At 48.8% G+C, this 19569-nt stretch overlaps 1 long non-coding RNA gene across 2 annotated transcripts; it reads left to right on the top strand.

Moving 5' to 3' along the window:
• Positions 1-4103: 4103 nt before the first annotated feature.
• On the top strand, positions 4104-14506 carry LOC108585222. Of its 2 annotated transcripts, XR_004183063.1 has the most exons (3): positions 4104-4674; positions 12645-12746; positions 13351-14506. It is a non-coding gene; the product is annotated as an uncharacterized LOC108585222 (long non-coding RNA). The 2 variants fall into 2 exon arrangements; XR_004183062.1 differs by having other exon boundaries at positions 4106-4674; positions 12645-14506.
• Positions 14507-19569: the final 5063 nt, after the last annotated feature.

Here is a 19569-nt window from a genome sequence, read left to right as displayed (position 1 = left end):
TATGGCGCTACCTCCCAATCTGCCATGGAAGACACCCTTGAGGACCCTGGCAAAAACTATAAACATCTCTATCCACCTCGCATACTGATTGATGATTTCATCGGGTGTATTCCCAGCAAGCCGTGTCTCTCTGAAACTCCAAAGGCTTCTGTCATGGAATGTGACCTCTACCCCAGCTTAGTGTGCGGAGCCATACCTCAGTCGCCTCCCACTCCCTGCCAATTCCTGCCTCCACCCACCACCTGTGCCTTCATCCTCCCACACACGCCCTTCCCGCCCCACACTCCATCTCCAAAAAACTAGATTTGCCATTAGAGCATGGAATGGTTCTTAGAGTCTCAGCTGCACTGTTTCCTTGAAATCTGTGGCTATACCTGTGCTAGGAGGCACATGATAGGTTCGGCAGAAGCGCTGCTTGAGGTGGACTCCTTGTCTCTGGATGGCTGTATGCATGGGAGATCCCAAGTGACCTTGGGCTGTGAGGCCACAGCTCCCCCCATCCCTTCCTCCCATCCTCCATCATCAGTGTCCCCTCCCTCTGAGTTCCAGCACCTTTCCCGCCTCTCCACCCCCTGTCCTGCAGCCAAGCCCCGGGTGGGATCCGTGCACGCAGTTCTGTATCCGCTTCCTACAGGAACTAGGGAACTCAAAGCCAAAATGCTTTCCTTGATTATCGAAGTTTGATGCTTTTTCTCTGGGTAGCTTTGTGAAGTTTCTCTCTCGGCCACAGGTCCTGGAATGTTGTGGACAATATGCTTCTGTGAGTTTTTCCCTCCTGGTGGTCTAGTATCTCATATTTAGGTTATTCTCTGTATGCTGGAATGTAGTAATGGGTTGGAGCTGTAAACACTGGAATAAGTGAGCTCACCCTTGGGGTTGAGCTCCGAACAGGCAGCGAGGCTGGCTCCTAGGAGGTCCCTCGGGGAGGATCGGCCCCGGCCTCCCTGCCTCGGTGGCGTCCAGCCGCAAGCCCTGGGCTTCTGCAGGCTTCACCTCATCTCTGCCATGGGTGCCATCCCTCTGCAAACCGTCCAAAATGTCCTTTACAAGGATAACAGCCATATTAGACTGGGGCCCGCCTCTGCTCCAGCAGGACTTCATCTAAATCCCAACTAATCACATCTATGTAAAACCCTGTTTCCGGACAAGGTCACTCCTAGGTTAGGTATTTCTCAGTGAAGTGGTCGGGAGGTAGGGGATACTCCAACAGCATGGTAGGGTCCCTTTAGATTTGGTAAACTTATTCTTCCACGCTGGGCTCTCTTGGAGAGCTCCCAGGAGGCTGGGGCTGGCAGAGCTCTGAGGCGTGCCCACTTTTTCTAAGTGCCCTTAAATGCTGGTCCTTTTTCCTGGGAAACATCTGCTGCTCTTGCAGGTGAGGCCCCTAAACTCCTGCATTCTGGAGCAGCAATCCTCCTTCTGCCCCCAGTGGTTTGGATTTCTGGTGCACTCACCACCATGCCAGCCGGGAAATGCCCTCAGCCTGTGTGGAGCTTTCTATTGGAATGTGTGAATACTCTCGCCATCCCAGGCCACTGATAGGACTTTTGAAGCGTGAGCTGGATCCCAGCCCTACACTCACCTCCCACAGGATAGGGTTCCCAAGCCATCCTGATTCCTGTTGGTTTCTCTTTGCGTGCTCCTGCTGGGTTGGCTGGAGCTATTTGTTTTATCTTGCTTGAGGTTCCTGCCCACCGCTACCTCAAGCCCTAGTGCCCAGCATCCTGCCTCAGTTCCTGGTTCATGTATGTGGTTCAGTATCTGTTTCTCTGTGTGGGGTAAGCTCCAGACGCATTCATTCCTGTTCATATGTGTGCTCCACATCTGTTTCTGCAGCCTGGCATCCGTTCCTGTGGTTTGAGATGGTCTTGTTTTATGTGTTCACATGTCTGTTTCCCAGGTTTGTTTTGTGGGGGTTCCTGTGGCTTCGAGCCTATAGAGCGGAGGAAATTTGGCTTTGGCGTGTCCATCCGTGTCTGCGTGCGTCTTTATGCGTCCACCCGTGCGTCCGTGCGCGTTTCCAGTATGTGTCCATCTGTGTGGCCCGTGCAATTTTATGTGTCACCTGCGCAGTCTGTGTGTTTTGGCGGTTCATCTGTGCGTCTGGTGTGCGGTTTTATGTTCCTGTCTGGCGTGCCCACCGTGCGTCTGTGTGCGTTCGGCGTGTTCATCCGTGTGTCCGTGTGCGGCTTCGTGAGGTTCCTGGTTTTGGCGTGTTCACCCAGTGTCTGCGCAGTTTTATGTGTTCATCTGTGTGTCTGTGTGTGTTTTATGTGTTCCTGTCTGCATGGTTTTATATGTGTTCCCTCACTTAGGAGGGCAGCTCTTTTGGGTCCATTTGCTGAGCAGGTGGGGCAGAGCCCAGGGTCTGTGGCATCCAACCGACCACCAGTGCCGCAGGGGCTGTGCTGGACCTCAGAATGGAAGCAGAGCCAAGCTGCAGCACGCCTCAGCTCACCACAGGACATTGGCCTCATCGGCCCCTGAGGATCCAGCGGCCAGCCACTGGGTCAGAAGGCCCCAAAGTAAGGGGGGTCATGGCGGAAGCAGTTTAGGGGACTGGGGAAGAAAAGAGGGGCTGAAAAGCCTCAGTGTTGCTGCCACAGAGAGGCAGGTGGGTGTGGCTCACTCCTAGCGCCTGAGGATGGGGACAGGGATGCAGGGGGCATGGGAGCGGGAGGGCTGTGGGAAAGTCGCCACTCCACCTGGAACCGGCCCTCATGGTGCAGAGACACGGTGTGTGCTGTGAGCACAGGCATGTGACGTGTCACTCGTGTTTCTTTCTGAGAGGTCAGAGTGTCTGTGATAAAGTCAGGTGTCCAGAGGCACAAGCACAGCCAGGCAGTGCTTCCCGCGGGACAATGAGCTCACAGACCGCGTCCTTCTAACTCCCACTGCGCTTACAATCTTCACACAGGCGCTTAATTAGTCCCCAGTGGTTTCAAGTTCAGTAACTGGGTCTGTTTCCTCACAGTGTTTACCTCCACGCAGAGGGGTGTACTCCCCTTGGCTGCAGAGCCCCGTACTGCCTGGCACCAGCCTCCATGGGGGCACAGGGTGAGGACCTGCCAGAGCAACCAGTCTCTGGCTCCTCGAAGCCCGGTGGGACACCAGCAGCACCAGCATCGGCTGGGCACCAAGAAATGCAGATTCACAGGCCCCGCTGTAGGAGGTTCTGCACAGACAGGAGCCCGGCCTGGACTTCGCACACAGCTTCCAGTCTGGGAAGTGCTGGCTCTGCTTGTCCTGGGCTGGGAGTCACATGGCACAGGGTGGACCTGCAACCCCCTCCCCTCTCTGGACCTCAGCATCCTTCTGTGGGAGGTAAGAGTCTGTCCAAGCTGTTTCCCCAGACCCTGAAGGTCTGCAATTAATTGAAGGAGGCTCCAAACAGAGCAAGTAGAGCCTGCAAACATTTGCGTCTGTGCAGGGGCCCACCTGGGACCTAAGTGGACATAAAGTTGTAATTTCTTGCAACTTAATTATTTTATAGAATTTTAGAACTGGCAGATATCTCAGAGATCATGCACATTGCACCCTTGATTTTTACACATGAAAGAACGGAGGGCCACATCGGTCATGTGGCTTATGGGAGGCCAGAGAAGCTATCGGCAGTGGTGAGAGCCTGGATATCTAAATGGACAACAGCCAGACCAGCTGTGGACACAGAGCCTGGAGATACAAGCTGCAGCCACCAGTCCGGGAGCTGGCCCACTGTCTACAAGTCAGGGGTACAGGAAGTGAGGCCACTGTCTCTGCAGCAACCAACCCAGGAGCCAGCCCACTTTCTACAAGCCAGGCTTGTGAGAAGCGAGAGCACTGTCTCCACAGGAACCAGCCTGGGAGCCGGCCCGCTATCTACAAGCCAGGCTGTGGGAAGTGAGGCCACTGTCTCTACAGCAACCAGCCCTGCTATTTACAGGCTAGCTCCTGGGCTCATTGGAGAGGTACGGGAAGTGAGGCCACTGTCTCTACAGCAACCAGCCCAGGAGCCGGCCTGCTATCTACAAGCCAGGCTTGTGAGAAGCGAGAGCACTGTCTCCACAGCAACCAGCCCTGCTATTTACAGGCCGGCTCTTGGGCTCTTTGGAGAGGTAAGGGAAGTGAGGCCACTGTCTCTAACAGCCACTCAGGAAGCCAAACCATAACCCTTGTAACCATCGGCCCCATATGGTCCGGGCTTGGTTCATAACTGCCGCTTCCCTAATTGTTGTCCCCACTTGCAACTCAGGACCAACCAGAGAAAACCAATGTGCCCCCAGCCAATCTCCTGGTGAGACAGGACATGATCTCTTGACTCCTTTGAGGATGACAACTGGAGTGGCTGGTTTGGCACCGCCCCGCCCCCGCCGAAGACGCTGGCCACTCCTTGCAGGAGGGAGCATGCAAGTGAGTGAGTCAGGGAACTGCAGCAAACAAGCGCTGGAAGCTGCCCGTGGCTCCTCTCTGGCAGGAGCTGGCTCTGTGAGGGCCCCGCAGCAGCGTCCAAGCATGTTACAACCAGTGCTCTTTCAGCTCTGCGGTCCAGGAACAGCCAAGTACCAACCAGCTCAGTGGAGGGGCAGGGTGGCAGCCCCTGCCTTCTCGACATCCGGGCTCTTGTCCAGTGTCCGGGAAGGATCAGGCCACGCGAGCTGTTTGAAAGGTGATGAATGCGGAAGACTTTACTAAGTGGTGAGTGGGTCTCAGCAGAAAAGAAGGCTGGAAAGGGGGTGGGAAGGTGATCTCTCCCAGAAGCCCGGCCCTCTCTGAAGCCACACTGTCTGAAGTTAGCCACGTCTAGCCACAGTCTCTGATGCTCAGCTGCTTGTGTTGCTCTGCCAGCTGAAGTCTTTTATGGGCAGAGGATGGGGCGGGGCGGGCCAAAAAAGTTAACGTTCAGGTGGAAAAATGAGTCAGCTGTTTTCACTTAGGGCCACAGTTCCAGGCTTAAGGGTGGGGGTTTGCTGGGAGCCCAGCCCTTCTGTATCACTGGGACATGCTGCTTCTGAGCCACCTCCAGGTTCCCACGACAGCAGCCTCCAGCCAGGGAACCGGCCTGGTGGTCAGGCAGGAGCCTTCTTTTCTCACAGTGAGGCCTACCCATCCCCTGCCCACATTGGGGACTCTGCCAAACACAGGTGAGGGAGCGGCCCCCTTGCTGGAGAAGTTTCTGAATTGTTAGTGGGGACAACAATTAGGGAAGCGGCAGTTATGAACCACGCCCGGGCCATTTGGGGCCGATGATTAGAGGGCTTATGGTCTGGCTTCCTGAGTGGTTGCTAGAGACAGTGGCCTCACTTCCTGTACCTCTCCAATGAGCCCAGTGCTCACTGTCCCTTCCCTCTGCTCACTGTCCCTTGCCTGGTCTTCAGTTGTTCCCACAGCAGTGAAGCGGGGATTAGATGCCAGGCCTCTGGGTCCTTTTGCCAAGCTCTCTCGATAGCCACACTGCCCAGAAGGAAAATATGGGTAGTTTTGACAAGTAAGTCATGGCTGCTGTTAGCTAGTGACTGGGCCTCAGAGGGCGGCTGGGAGGCCCCCGGCAGTTCTCGCGACGTTCCTTTGGTGACATGCATTATAAGGCCCAGACAATCAGTTGACCACTAGACTTCTAGAATTGTTTTCTCTAACATGGCACTAGCCGGCTGCATGAACCCACAGTCATCCGCCTCTATTTTGGGGTCACATCTCTTACTTGCTGTCACACAGATTCGAAAATGGGCCTGACTCCTACCACCTCTGCACGGTCTGGGTTTGGCCACCCAGTTTCCTCGTGGAGGCTGAGATGCCTCAAGAGCGTTTCTGTACTCCAGTTGCACGTCCCCAGGCATAAGCACACGTTAAATTCCCTGAGAGGCCATGCCTAGTTTGAATATTTTTTCAGTCACTGTGCAGCGTGACAGTCGAAAACACAACAGACTCAACTAAGTCAGATGGGTGCAGAAACCCTTCGCATCATTTTAATATGAAAACTCCGCCAGGTTTACAATGTGGTCCATTGAAAAACAGGTTTAAAGAAACAATGCAGTTTACAATCCTAAACCCAAACTCCTCCTAAAAACAAATATTTCAGGGAATGAACCTCAGAGGAAGAAAAAAAAAGTACAAAACATCTACTTTGATTGTGATTTGTGAGAGAAAGTTCCCACGATCCGAGGGACTTGAGGGTTCTCTGTGGCCACCCCGCAAAGCCGAAACGTGGGAAGGAGGGCACAGGATGATTGACTTTGATCCTGACCAATCACCTGCCCCCGTGAATGACCTTTTCTCGCTCAGTTGCCCGGCTGGGCTCAGGTGCACTCCTGGGAATGTGGAGTGCTTTTCTCCTGCTCATTTGGAATTCCATCCCACCCAGCACACTGGCCTTCCTCTCTGCGAGCCCTGGTTTTCCAAACTGATAGCTCCCTTCTCTGCCACACTACAACCCACACTGCAAGAGAAGCTTACCAAGCACACACTTGCACTCAGGTTTGTTATGAATGACAGCACTGGTTCTCAAGTGAGGCCCGAGGAGTAGGGGATTGGATTCAATACTGGAGCCTTTGCAAAACCCAGAGGCTTAGGTCTCTGGTCCTTCTCCAGGGGAGGGCAGGCCAGACAATCTCAAGTCAAGAACTCTTCAAAAATACCCAGGAACCATGGACAGACCCACTGGCTGTTTCTCTACTGTCAAAGCATGGGAACAAATCATGTGGGTGCCCTGGATAAAACATGTCCTTGGCCGGGTGAGGTGGCTCAAGCCTGTAATCCCAGCACTTTGGGAGTCCGAGGCAGGTGGATCACTTGAGGTCAGGAGTTCAAGACCAGCCTGGCCAACATGGTGAAACCCCATCTCTACTAAAAATACAAAAATAAATAGCTGGGTATGGTGGCGGGTGCCTGTAATTCCAGCTACTCAGGAGGCTGAGGCAGGAGAATCACTTGAACCCAGGAGGTGGAGGTTGCTGTGAGCTCAGATTGCGCCATTTCACTCCAGCCTGGGCAACAAGAGCAAAACTCTATCTCAAAAAAAAAAAAAAAGAGTCTCCTTAAAACACACCCAATCCATGACATCAGGTTAAAATTAACATCTGAGACTGCTGAATAGGAAAGCAAATGAGGCAGCACTGGAGAAGAGGAAACAGGGCCTGGTGGCCGGCAGACTTGCCTGAGGGAGGGCGTCATCGTTTGCATCAGCTCCTAGCACCCTTCACCACAGCCAAGCCCCACCCAATACCTTAGAAGTCTCCTTACCCCCCTAAGCCCCGTGAGCTTGCCCCCAGGAGAACTGATGAGGCAGGAAAGTGCAGAGGTGTTTGTAGTACCTCTGTCCCGTGTCCCCACAAAAAGCATCAAATCACAGGATATTTCATAATCTAACTTAGTATTACACCATCCAGCCACTTCTTCCTATGCCCTGCCCTTAAAGGAAAATGTCCCCACAAAGCTGAGCTCCTGAGGCCTCTAGCTGGTGCTGCCACTGCTCTGCCAGTGCACCCAGCTCCCCGACTTGTGTGGCCACTCCTGCACCAACCAGTGGCCAGCAGAGTCAGAGCTTCCACTAGGCCAAGGGCAGCTGGTCAGCTTAACGCATCCTTCTGCAGAGCGCTCGGACCTGCATCTCACTGGCTGTTGTGTTCTCAGACCTCGCTCACTACCTAGCACAGGGTGGGGGTCAAATGGCTCCCCAGACAACGCAGCTCCTCGAGGCTCTCTGGTGGTACTGTGTCCATCTGCTGCCTCCACCTCCCAAGAGCCCGGCTCTCCACAGGACTCATGGGAGCCCACCCAAGGCAGAGCCAAGAGCCAGCCCCAAGGACAGACGCCGTGGTGACCCCAGGATCACCTCTGCCCTTTCCACACTGAGGCCAGGCTCTCAGACTCGCCTCATATACATGAGAACCGCCTGCAAAGCTTAAACATTCCAGCAGCACCCAGACCAGAGCCACCCAGACCAGCAGCACCCAGACCAGTACCATCCAGACCAGAGCCACCCAGACCAGCACCACCCAGACCAGAACCACCCAGACCAGCACCACCCAGACGAGCACCACCCAGACCAGCTCCATCCAGACCAGAACCATCCAGACCAGAACCATCCAGACCAGCACCACCAAGACCAGCACCATCCAGACCAGCACCATCCAGACCAGCAGCACCCAGACCAGCACCACCCAGACCAGCACCACCAAGACCAGAACCATCCAGACCAGCACCACCCAGACCAGCACCATCCAGACCAGCACCACCCAGACCAGCACCATCCAGACCAGCAGCACCCAGACCAGCACCACCCAGACCAGCACCACCCAGACCAGAACCATCCAGACCAGCAGCACCCAGACCAGAACCATCTAGACCAGCACCATCCAGACCAGCACCACCCAGACCAGCACCATCCAGACCAGCACCACCCAGACCAGCACCATCCAGACCAGCACCATCCAGACCAGCAGCGCCTAGACCAGCAGGGCCCAGACCAGAGCCACCCAGACCAGCACCACCCAGACCAGCGCCATCCAGACCAGCGCCATCCAGACCAGCACCACCCAGACCAGCACCACCCAGACCAGCGCCACCCAGACCAGAGCCACACAGACCAGCGCCACCCAGACCAGCAGGGTCCAGACCAGGTACCCAGACCAGGGACACCCAGATCAGCGCCATCCAGACCAGCAGCACCCAGACCAGAGCCACACAGACCAGCGCCACCCAGACCAGCACCACCCAGACCAGCAGGGCCCAGACCAGCTGCCGTACCCAGACCAGGGACACCCAGATCAGCAGCCTAGCCCAGACTAACACCACCCAGACCAGCACCACTCAGACCAGCACTATCCAGACCAGCAGTGCCCAGACCAGAACCTCCCAGACCAGCACCATCCAGACCAGAACCACCCAGACCAGAACCACCCAGACCAGAACCACCCAGACCAGAACCACCCAGACCAGTTGCTGCACCCAGACCAGCACCATCCAGACCAGCACCATCCAGACCAGCAGTGCCCAGACCAGCTCCTGCACCTAGATCAACAGCTGTAGCCAGACCAGCTGCTATAACCAGACCAGTAGCACCCAGGCCAGTGGCACCCAGAAGGTGGGTAAAACAGACCAGCTGTACTCCAGACCAGCTAAAAGCCCCTGCATCAGCTGCTGCACCCAGACCAGCTGCACCCAGACCAGCAGCACCCAGACTAGCTGCATCCAGACCAACTGCAGTAGCACCCCTGGGGCTGGGCCCCTGCACAGGCATTTTCAAAGCTCCCAGGAGACTCTGCTGTGAGCCAGGTTAAGACCCTCAACCCAAGACATCCTTATCACGCCAGGCTTAGGACTCCCACCTTCTTCAGCCAGGGGTGTTCCCTCACCCCTGCTTGTTCCACAGTCAGGCCACACCTGCCGGATTGAACGGAGACCACCTCCCTTCACATTTCACCATGAATCCCTCCCCCACCACAAAAGCTGTAATCCAGCAAACAGGTGGAGAATAGCGTGTTCAAAGACTAAACTACGTCATGGGAGAGATCAGGTTTAAATTAACATCTGGGATGGCTGAAAGGGAAGGGAAGTCACACTGAGGCAGGAGGGGAAGGAGGAAGGCATGGAGACCAGTGGATACGCTCCCCGGAGGGCGAGGGTGTTGTTTCCATCCACTACCAGTTCCCTTTACTCGACTGAACGTTGTAACCCCAGATTTCCCATGTTGAAACCCTAACCCCCAAGACGACAGTATTTGGAGGCGGCGCCTTTGGGAGGTGATGAGATCATGAGGGTGGAACCCTTGGAGCCTTTCCACCACTGAGGTCAGAGCAAGAAGATGGCCCTCTGCAACCCGGAATAGGGCCCTCCCCAGAACTCCACACGCTGTACCAAACCGGCCCCACTTGCAGCCCCACAAATACCTGTTGTTTATCAGCCAATCTAGCCTGATAATGCTCTTCCATGTCCCAAACAAACTGAGACATGAAAGTGGCGTTGTTCATCTGGAGTAATATCGGAAGTTCACTGCCTCATGCCAAGGAAATCAAGGACGTGGACACATAAGGAGTGAGGTTAAGAGCGAAAGTGTAATAGGCAAAAGGAAGAGAAAAGCACTCTCCTGAAGAGAGGGAGGGTCCTAAGCTGGTCTTCTGGTCCGAGGTGAAGTGCAGGAGGTTTTTTAAATGAACTTGAGGCAGCACTGTCTGATGTACATACAGCACAAAAGATTGGTCGCTCAGGTGTACCATATGCATGGTGTGCAAAGAACTGGTTAGGACTATGTGTGCCATTTGCACGCCTATGAAGCAGCCACGCAGTCTTATTTTTTATTTTATTTTATTTTCTTTGAGACATAGAGTCTCTCTGTCACCCAGGCTGGAGGGCAGTGGGTGCCATCTCAGCTCACTGCAGCCTCCGCCTCTCGGGATCAAGCGATTCTCCTGCCTCAGCCTCCCAAGTAGCTGGGATTACAGGTGTCCACCACCACACCTGACCAATTTTTGCACTTTTAGTAGAGATGGGTTTTTGCCATGCTGCCAGGCCAGTCTTGGAACTCCTGGATCTCTGACCACTGGCTGACCACTGATTGATAAGATACGTCTGGCCTGGCATCTGCACCTACTATCGGTTTCATTCCGTACGCTCGAAAGAAGGGTGGTTTTCGCTTCAGCATTCTTTAAAGCCGAGACGATGATCGATTTGCGTCAGGAAACTGGAGATCATCCTGCTGGCGATGGTGAAACTGCCTTCTGTTGTGGGTCATTGTACCAGTTGGCGAGGGTGGCGTGGCACCCGTAGCCTAGGTTGAGGTAGAGAATGCGACTGGATAGTGCTGGTTATCGCACTCCAGCCTGGCAACAGAGGAGACTCTGTCTCAAAAAAAAAAAGAAAAAGAAAAGAAAGAAATGACCTGGGGACTGCTTCTTGTTAAAAAGAAAACCTTGCCAAGGACTCCTTTACCGTCACTACCTACCTAAAATAATTTCTTTCTAACTCCTTTATCAACATCCCCAGCCCTCCCTCCCTTTCACCTGGTCCCTGTCCCGCTCCACCCTGTCCAGTCACAATTGGCACCGATTTCCTTGATTGCAGAGATGCCTGGGACTTAAGAAACCCTGTGCCTGGAACCCAGTAGTTCACAGAACCCAGGGGAGGGGAAACAAGAGAAACGATTCATTATTAGAAATAAATTGCATACATTAAAACGATGGTTACAGAAGGGCAGAGAATTCAAGAATTTAGGCTTTAGATTTTAAAACCACAGTGTTCTGACTCCAAAACATCTGAGGAATATGGGAAAATGCCTAGTTTCTCTCCAGGGAATCCCACATCCAGCTATATTTACTGCTCTAAACAGCTTAATTGTCAGATTTTAAAGATGGTTTACTGCCTGAAGATGAAAGGAAGCTTGTCGGAGTAATTTTTCATGGTTCTGCTCTTTTATCCAACTAGATCAAGAAACTAAGCAGGTGTTTAGGAAAACGGCTGCATTTTGTACCTGTGGGAGCTTCAAAAGCAGTGGAGATGCAAAACGGTTCTCAAATCATCCAAACACATTTTGCATCTGGAAATACGTACATATTCATTTACCTTCAAATTGCTAAAATGATGCCTTCTGAAGTTGCCAGTTTTCCCTTCTGTTTGCAGTGTTGATGCCTTATCTCCAGAAGGTGGGGAATGTTTTGTTTTTACTTTTTTTTAGATGGAGTCTTGTCGTCACCCAGGCTGGAGGCAGTGGCACACCTCGGCTCACTGCAACCTCTGCCTCCTGTTCTCCTGCACCAGCCTCCCGAAAGAAGGTAACTACAGGCACGTGTCACCACATCAGGCTACTATTTTGTATTTTTAGTAGAGATGGGTTTCATCGTTTTAGCCAGGATGGTCTCCATCTCCTGACCTCATGATTGGCCTCCCACCTCGGCCTCCCAAAGTGCTGGGATTACAGGTGTGAGCCATCCGCCTGACCTGGAAGGTGGGGAATGTTCTTTTTGCTTCCCAAGAAAGCAGACTTTACATTCTACTCATTACAAAAATATCTCTAAACTGCAAACTTTTTTTTTTTTTTTTTTTTTTTTTTTGAGACTGAGTCTGGCTCTGTCACTTCCCAGGCTGGAGTGCAGTGGCCGCATCTCAGCTCACTGCAAGCCCGCTCTCTCCGGTTTACGCCATTCTTTCCTGCCTCAGCTCCCATGCTGGGACCTGTGCTCTCCCACTTACCCCGCCAGTTTTTGTATTTTTTAGTGAGATGGTTTCCACTGTATGCTGTGATAGTCTCTGATCTCCTGACCTCATGATCCGCCTCGCCTGCCTCCCAAAGTGCTGGGATTATGGCTTGAGCCACCGCCTAACTGCAAATCTTCTGAAGGCTACCCTGATCATCACCTTAGTCCCAAGCCTCGCCCAGCTGGACATATCACACAACCGTCTACCAACAGGGTGTCTAGCTTTGGGGTTCTTCCAAACCACAGCAGCAAGCTCACAAATGCCTCCTCAGCACTGAGCAGATGGAGGGTGTCTGTGCTGAACATCCTGTGTCTCAGTGTCCCATCCAAGCTGTCTGGGGCTGGCCCCTATGAGAAAGGCTCCTCACTCATTAAAAACACATAAACATGGCAATGTGGGGTGGAGAGTGACAGCCCAGACCTGCACAGGCCAGTCTCCAAACTCACTCTTTGATTTTGTTCTGTTTTCTTTCCTAATAGCCATTTGATGGACTGAGAGCTCCAAATGAGAACACAAACTTAGGCTAAATAAACTGCTAAGTTGAGAACTTGGATCGACCAGCTGGCATATCTTCCTAAACTGTGAGTCATTACCTGGGTCTCAGTCTGGCCTTGCCAAGTGCACTGCATTTTTGAAGTGGCCTAAATGGGTTTGTTCTGCTCCCATGGATCAGTCCTCATGCTCTCCCAGCAGGAAATTGATTGTGAAAGAAAATGTTCTGACTCAAAAGGAAAAGAAAAAAGGGCGTCTTTCATCAAATACTAAAAGTTATTTGATGAGTCATATTTCAGTTTGAAACTGACTTGCAGATGAGTCTTCTTTTACTCTTACCATGTAACCCATGCAAAATTTGCATCTAAGCATAATAAAGATGAATAAGATATCTTGCATTTCAAGATTTAGTAGTTTTAAGGTACTGGTGTTTCTGCACCCCCCAAAATGAATGATGTTATGAATAATGTGTTAACCCGAGTATTTTAAGTGAATAAAATATATTTGCAAGAAATAGGAAGCATATTTTCCCAAACAGAAGAATTCCTTTGTAATGCAATTAATCAAGTGCTACTTTTAAATTATTCACCTTATGAATTTGAGTTTTGAAAATCTCATTTTTCTAAAGCAGAATAGACCTACCCAGCCTGGTTTGAATGTCCTATCCCCCGCCCCTGATTTCCCTTTGAACAGACGAAACAAAGAAAGTCTACAATCTTCAATGCGATGGCTTCCCTAAGGAGTTCCAGTTACTCACGCATTCTCTAAAATCCTATAGCAACTCTGCTGTTCAAGGACCCTTTATATAACGTCAACAAGATCTCTAGCGTTTCCTTATCGTCACCACCACCATCACCATCACCATCTCCATCACCATCAAATGAGAGCCAATATGGGAGCATCAGACTGTAAATCTCGATTGTTTCGGAGCATGTGTTCAATTTTGAATGAATTGACAGGCCATATGAAACAACACATGCTCATATTACATATTATCCAGAAATATAAAACAGGCTTAAACCCTCAACCATTTCAGCCCCATACTCTTAAGACTGGTCCTTTCTCAGGAGCCGTTCACACGCAGTGCCGATGACGGCCAGCAGATGGCAGCACCAAGGCTCAGACAGAGCGGAAACCAAGCGGGAGCTCAAGGGGCGTTTGATGCCCACTGCGATATCGTCAGGACACCTGAGAAAGGCAAATTATGCTCTTTCTTCCTTATTTTCTTTCTAAACACATTTGACAACCCACCTTTTATTAACACGTCTGCATCCTCTGAGACAATGCTTTTGCACACCACCACGCTCCTGCAGCACAAGGTCTCAATCGGGGATTAAGAAGGCTAAAGATCCTATATCAAGAATATTTATGTCTTAATTGTCTTGAAAGCTTGGCATGGTAATCGAAGAATTCAAAGGTCAAAAAATCTACTTTGTCTCTCGTATTTTTCAGAAAATCAAGAAGCCAACAACGCCAAGATTGATGGAAATACATTTTCCTTGTCTCTTCCGCATATTATACTAAGTGGTAATGTCAAACTGCCAGGACTTTCTGATGTTTTCTCTCTAAAGGTGAATATGCCTGAGTGTGCCCCGATAGAGATGCTCACTTATAAGTAAAAGGAAAGGCAGAGAAATCGCAAAATAAGTCATCACAAGGATAGTAAACATTGGAAAAAATGTTTAACCTCACTAGCAATCAAATACGAAAAAGAAAAACCCACCAAGATGTCATGATTCACTATCAAATTATTGCACATCAAAATGTATTAATAACAAGTCCTACATGAGAGAAAATAAATTGATCCAACCTTTCTGGAGGGAATTGGAGCCAGAGACTCAGGAGCTTTGGGTAAAAATATCTCATGCCTTGACTTTATTACAAATCGGCCTTGGGACTCTAAATCCCAAGAAAAAAAAAAATCTGAATCCAAAAATAATGGACAAGATTTTCAATTCAACGGCACGTAACAGCAAAATGAGGATGCATTCTAAATATTGCAACAGAATAGTAACTTAATTATATTTATATGACTGTATATATTTAGTCAATGAAATAATGCCCATACATACTTTCAGAGCTAAGCATCTGAAAGGGTATAGACAAGCTGCCTCTAAATAATAGGATTAATGATCGTTTCATGCTATTCTTTTGCTCATCCATGTTTTTAAGTTTTATGTCAAACCGCTCAGAGGGAAGAAACCAGTAAAAGAGACTTCATTTAAAAAATCAGTTTACTGACAGCATAGGAGCAAGTATTTATAATAAAGTATTAAGTGGATAAAAGGGAGATACAAATTCTCTACACAGTCTGGTCTGAACTATGTGAGACCATACACTGTACATAAAAGAGGGAGATAAAACAAAAGTGGTTCTCACAGCGGGGCTATGGGTAATTTTATTACTTTCTCCACTTTATGTTTTCTATAATGAGCCTACATTATATTTTATGTCAGAAAATAATAATTGAAAATTTGAACTGTGATCCATAATAAAAATTAACTCAAAATAGATCATCCATACTTAAATGTAAAACCTAAAATCATAAAACTTCTTGAAGGAAACATAGGAGAAAATCTTGGCAACCTTGGGTTAGACAAAGATTACTCAGGACACTAAAAATACTACCCACACGAGAACCTGGACTTTATCAAAATTTAAAACTTCTGCCTTTTGAAAGACACTTAGGAATATGAACAGACAAGCCAGGGACTGAAAGGAAATAATTTGCAAAGCACAGATCTGATAAGGACTTGTATTCACTTTATAAAAAGAATGATGAAAACTTGATCATAAGAAAACCCAATTTAAAAAATGGGCAGAAGGTTCGAACAGACTTGTCACCAAAGAGAGTACATGGAGGGCAACAGCCAGGGAAGAGCTCACGCCCCAGTTATCATCTCAAGTCGTTGAGCCACAATGAAATACTGCAACCCATCTATTAGAATGGCTAATTTTTTTTGGAGTCTCGCTCTGTTGCCCAGGCTGGAATGCAGTGGCACAATCTCAACACACAGCAATCTCTGCCTCCCAGGTTCAAGCAGTTCTTCTGCCTCAGCCTCCTGAATAGCTGGGACTACAGGCACCTGCCGCCATGCCAGGCTTTTTTTTTTTCTGCATTTTAATAGGAGACGGGTTTCACCGTTGCCCAGCTAACCAACGCCAGATCAGGCAACGCCCGCCTTTGGCCTCCCAAAATGCCGGACGGCATACGGTTTACCGCACCCGGCTAATTTTTAAAACCTGGCAATACCTGGGCATTAATATGGGATTTAGAGCAGCTTCTGCCACATTCTGCTGGTGCAAGTGGCACAGGCACCTTGGAAACCGACTGGCAGCTTTTTATCGGTAAACATAAGCTTCCTTATTACCCACAAATTTCACTGCTCGGTATTCACCCAAGAAAAATGAAAACTTAGGTCCACACTAAACCCATATACAAAGGTTTATAGCACTTATGTATGTAGGTATGTATGTATGTATTTTGAGACCGAGTCTCTCTCTGTCGCCCAGGCTGGAGCTTAACTGGCTGACCTCGCTCACCGCTAAATTTGCCACTCAGGTCTGGGTTATCTGCTTTCTGAGCAACGCAGGGCTGTTGCCTGAATCTAGGTGTGGATTTTTGGAAACAAGGCCAATTAGGTCACTAATTAATTTCATTTAGTAGCGCAAGCAGAGGTTCCAATCAATCAGATTTAAAACTTACTTTTAACACATACCTCTGTTTCATTAATTACCAGGGTCCCCATATGGCAGCTATTGAAAAAATGTGCTCTTTATCTTGTTACTATATCTTAGCGCCTTTGTTGCTGCCCTAAGGAAGAAAGGAATTCTCCTTTATCCCCAGTGTCCCAGGAAGGAACTGGGAAGTAGAATGACAGCAATATTGGAAATTTCCATCTGAAGTGATTTGGTACAATCAATGGTCCTTCCAGCATACAGACAACAGAATATACAGAGCTCTGTGGAAAGAGTGAAATGAATTGCATTTTTAAGATGCCAACATCTGAAAGCCTCTGCTTCCCTAAACTCTGGGTTTCCCTTTTTACTATGCCCAGTAATGATGAGCTGAAGTACAAACTGCCCTCCCAACAAACTTCCAAGCAACTCTAGCACAGTCGCCTGTTGGGGTCCGTGCCGGGGGTGGTGGAGAATGAAAGAACACACAAAAGACAAAGACACACAGAGAACATGGCAGCCGCGCTCAGAGCCTCCCAATAAAATAAATACTTTATTTATACCCTATAAACTCCCATCAGCCAGCAGAAAAGCAAAGAATGCAATGCAAAACAAACTTTTTCCGCATGCAACCCTACCGCCTGTTTCTATGTTTCCTTATCTGCCCGCTTGGTGCTCTACGGAGTTCATTAAAAAGTTCAATTGGAGATACTGTCCCTTGAGCCCTATCTATTCTCAGCATACTAGCCAAAGGCCCCTGCATTTCCCTTTTGTTTTTTGTTTTTGCCTCAATCCTAAAAAAGGTAGCCCATAAGTGCCCAAAGCAATATACTTCCAGAGATTGTAGAAATCCATGTCTTCATCTGGGTCCATGGGTTAAAGGCAGCAAGGCGCTGACCCAGCTCCTGAAGGGTTACAGTTCCGGACAACACATGTAATTGTTGTCAAAATGCTTCGGAAATGTTCTGAGTGAGCTCTTGGATGTCCAAATTAATATTTGTATGGCCTATTAATAATTTTTGGATTACGGTCCAATTTTGAGAGATGTTAAAAAGCACAGGCGTTACACAAAATTGAGTGGAGTTCCAATCACATTGTAATGTTATCCGAGTACTGAGGACAGTGAGCTGATCTCCAAGCCATGTCAAGGCTTGTTCCATGTTGTCCAATCTTTCAGCAAGTTGAGAATCAATGTTTCGTTGTTGAAGCCATAACCGGTGAGATTGTTCGTGCCATTGCTGCACAAATTCAGCATTTTGTATGCTTTGATGAAGAGCGAGCCCTGCTATGGCCGAAGTGGAGACGATGGCAACAAGGCTCATCACCGAGGCAATTATAAGTCCAAGGGCACGGAGGGGTCGCTGGAGAGAAGTCCAAATATAAGTCTCAAGAGGTGATGCCCCCCACGGTCGCGTAAGGTTAACAGGTAGCCAAATTTCCTTACGAGCCCTGAGGATATAAATATCCTCAGTAAAGTTGTGCCACCAGGAATGATTGAGGCAAGACAAAAATGTACACGTATCTGTACAATTAACAATCCCCGTATCATTATCCCATGTCAAATTCCCTGCTAATAATAGGTAGGGCTTACGGACACAAGCAATAATATGTCAGGAGGTATTTCGATATAACTGAATATGAAAGGAGTTATTCGGGTTAGAAATATTAAGGGGCATATTCCCCACAAAAGTGCTAATGGCATCGCCTGCAGCTAACAACTTCCAAAAATAACTCTGTACTTCAGGCCTCCTTCACGCCATACCAAGGTTTCATTACTGTTAGCAGCAATACTTTTATTTACCCAGTGTCATTTCAAAGGTATGTGACTAAATTTTGTTTGAAAATCACCGTGCACACTTCAATCAGTTATTTGCATCCCATTGTATTCTAATAAAATCCGGGGTTTAGTTCCCGACATTGTTGTCACTCCAGCACCTCATTAGGAGAAACCTCTAGAATAGGACAAAAAAGTAAAGAACTAGGAATAGTTTCATTACTATATACAGTATGATTATATTAAAAACTTCTAGTTACAATAATAACAGTATTAGCAGCCACATGACTATGATTATAACGAACAGCCCAGGCTTCATGCGATCTTCGGAGACAATGAGAACTATTTCCCATACATATTGGAACTCCTTCCACTCCAAATTGATATGTGTTGTTTATAATTCCCGTTTCCCGTTCTATATTGTCCTTGTCTATATAGGGGGACAGCATCCAAGTAGTGTCATTGGTGAAAACCTTAATTTCCGCCTCCCCCCAGGCGACTCCCTGATACAAGGGCGGAAAGGGAATATAAGTCCAATATTCATACAAAGCCTCACTAAGAGAAATAAGTCCCCTGCCGAGGCACATCCAACAAAGGAAGAAATGCATACTGAATCCAGTTTTCTTTTCAACAGGGTTACAATCATCTTGTAGGAAACCACTCAGGTCCGCTCCCTGTAAGGACAAGAGCATAGCCCCGTCCCTGTTTTAGAACTTGCCCTTGAACATACTTACCTTCTTCATTAGGATACCAAACCTTTAAACTGTCAGCGGGGACTATCACCGAGGGAGGTGAGGAAAGATGGGTTACGGCAGCGGAATCATGCAATTGTCTCCATTGATTCAAAAAAATTAAGGTAAAAAGAACCTTCAAAATCTGGTTTCTGGGGGGCTTATTTCCCCCTTTTTGTTTTGTTTTAATAGTTAAGTTTTTAAAGTTAAATTTGCGCGCTCAATCATGGCTTGACCTTGACTGTTGCCTGGGATACCGGTGATATGTTGAATATTGTATTGCTGTAAGAAAACTTGTAATTTATGAGAGACATAAGCAGGGGCATTATCAGTTTTAAGTATAAGAGGAATGCCCATGATGGTGAAACAAACTAAGAGATGAGTAATAACAGAAATGAGAAAAGGTATCAATAGTATGATGAACATTTTAATCGTCCAAAAGAAGGGACATCTCATGGATTAACCCCAGGATGGAAGGATGGAATGCTCAAAGGAGCACAGGAAGGACAAGCTCGAATAAGAGAACGAGCTTGTTTATGAGTTAAATGAAACCGTCGTTGAAGGCCAGAACTATTAGTGTGATGTAGAGTATATTTTTGTTCTGCAGCAGGTAGGTGGCCGATTAAAAGCAAATCAATCTGAGTATTACCATGAACTAATGGTCCAGAAAGTTGAGAATGAGAACGAAGATGAGTGATGAATAAAGGAGCTCGACGTTGGCTCAAAGTA

The sequence above is a fragment of the Papio anubis genome, chromosome 4, assembly GCF_008728515.1.
Source record: "Papio anubis isolate 15944 chromosome 4, Panubis1.0, whole genome shotgun sequence".
NCBI lineage: Eukaryota > Metazoa > Chordata > Mammalia > Primates > Cercopithecidae > Papio > Papio anubis.
Note: the sequence above shows the minus strand (reverse complement) of the source record. Positions and strands in the feature narration are given on the sequence as shown.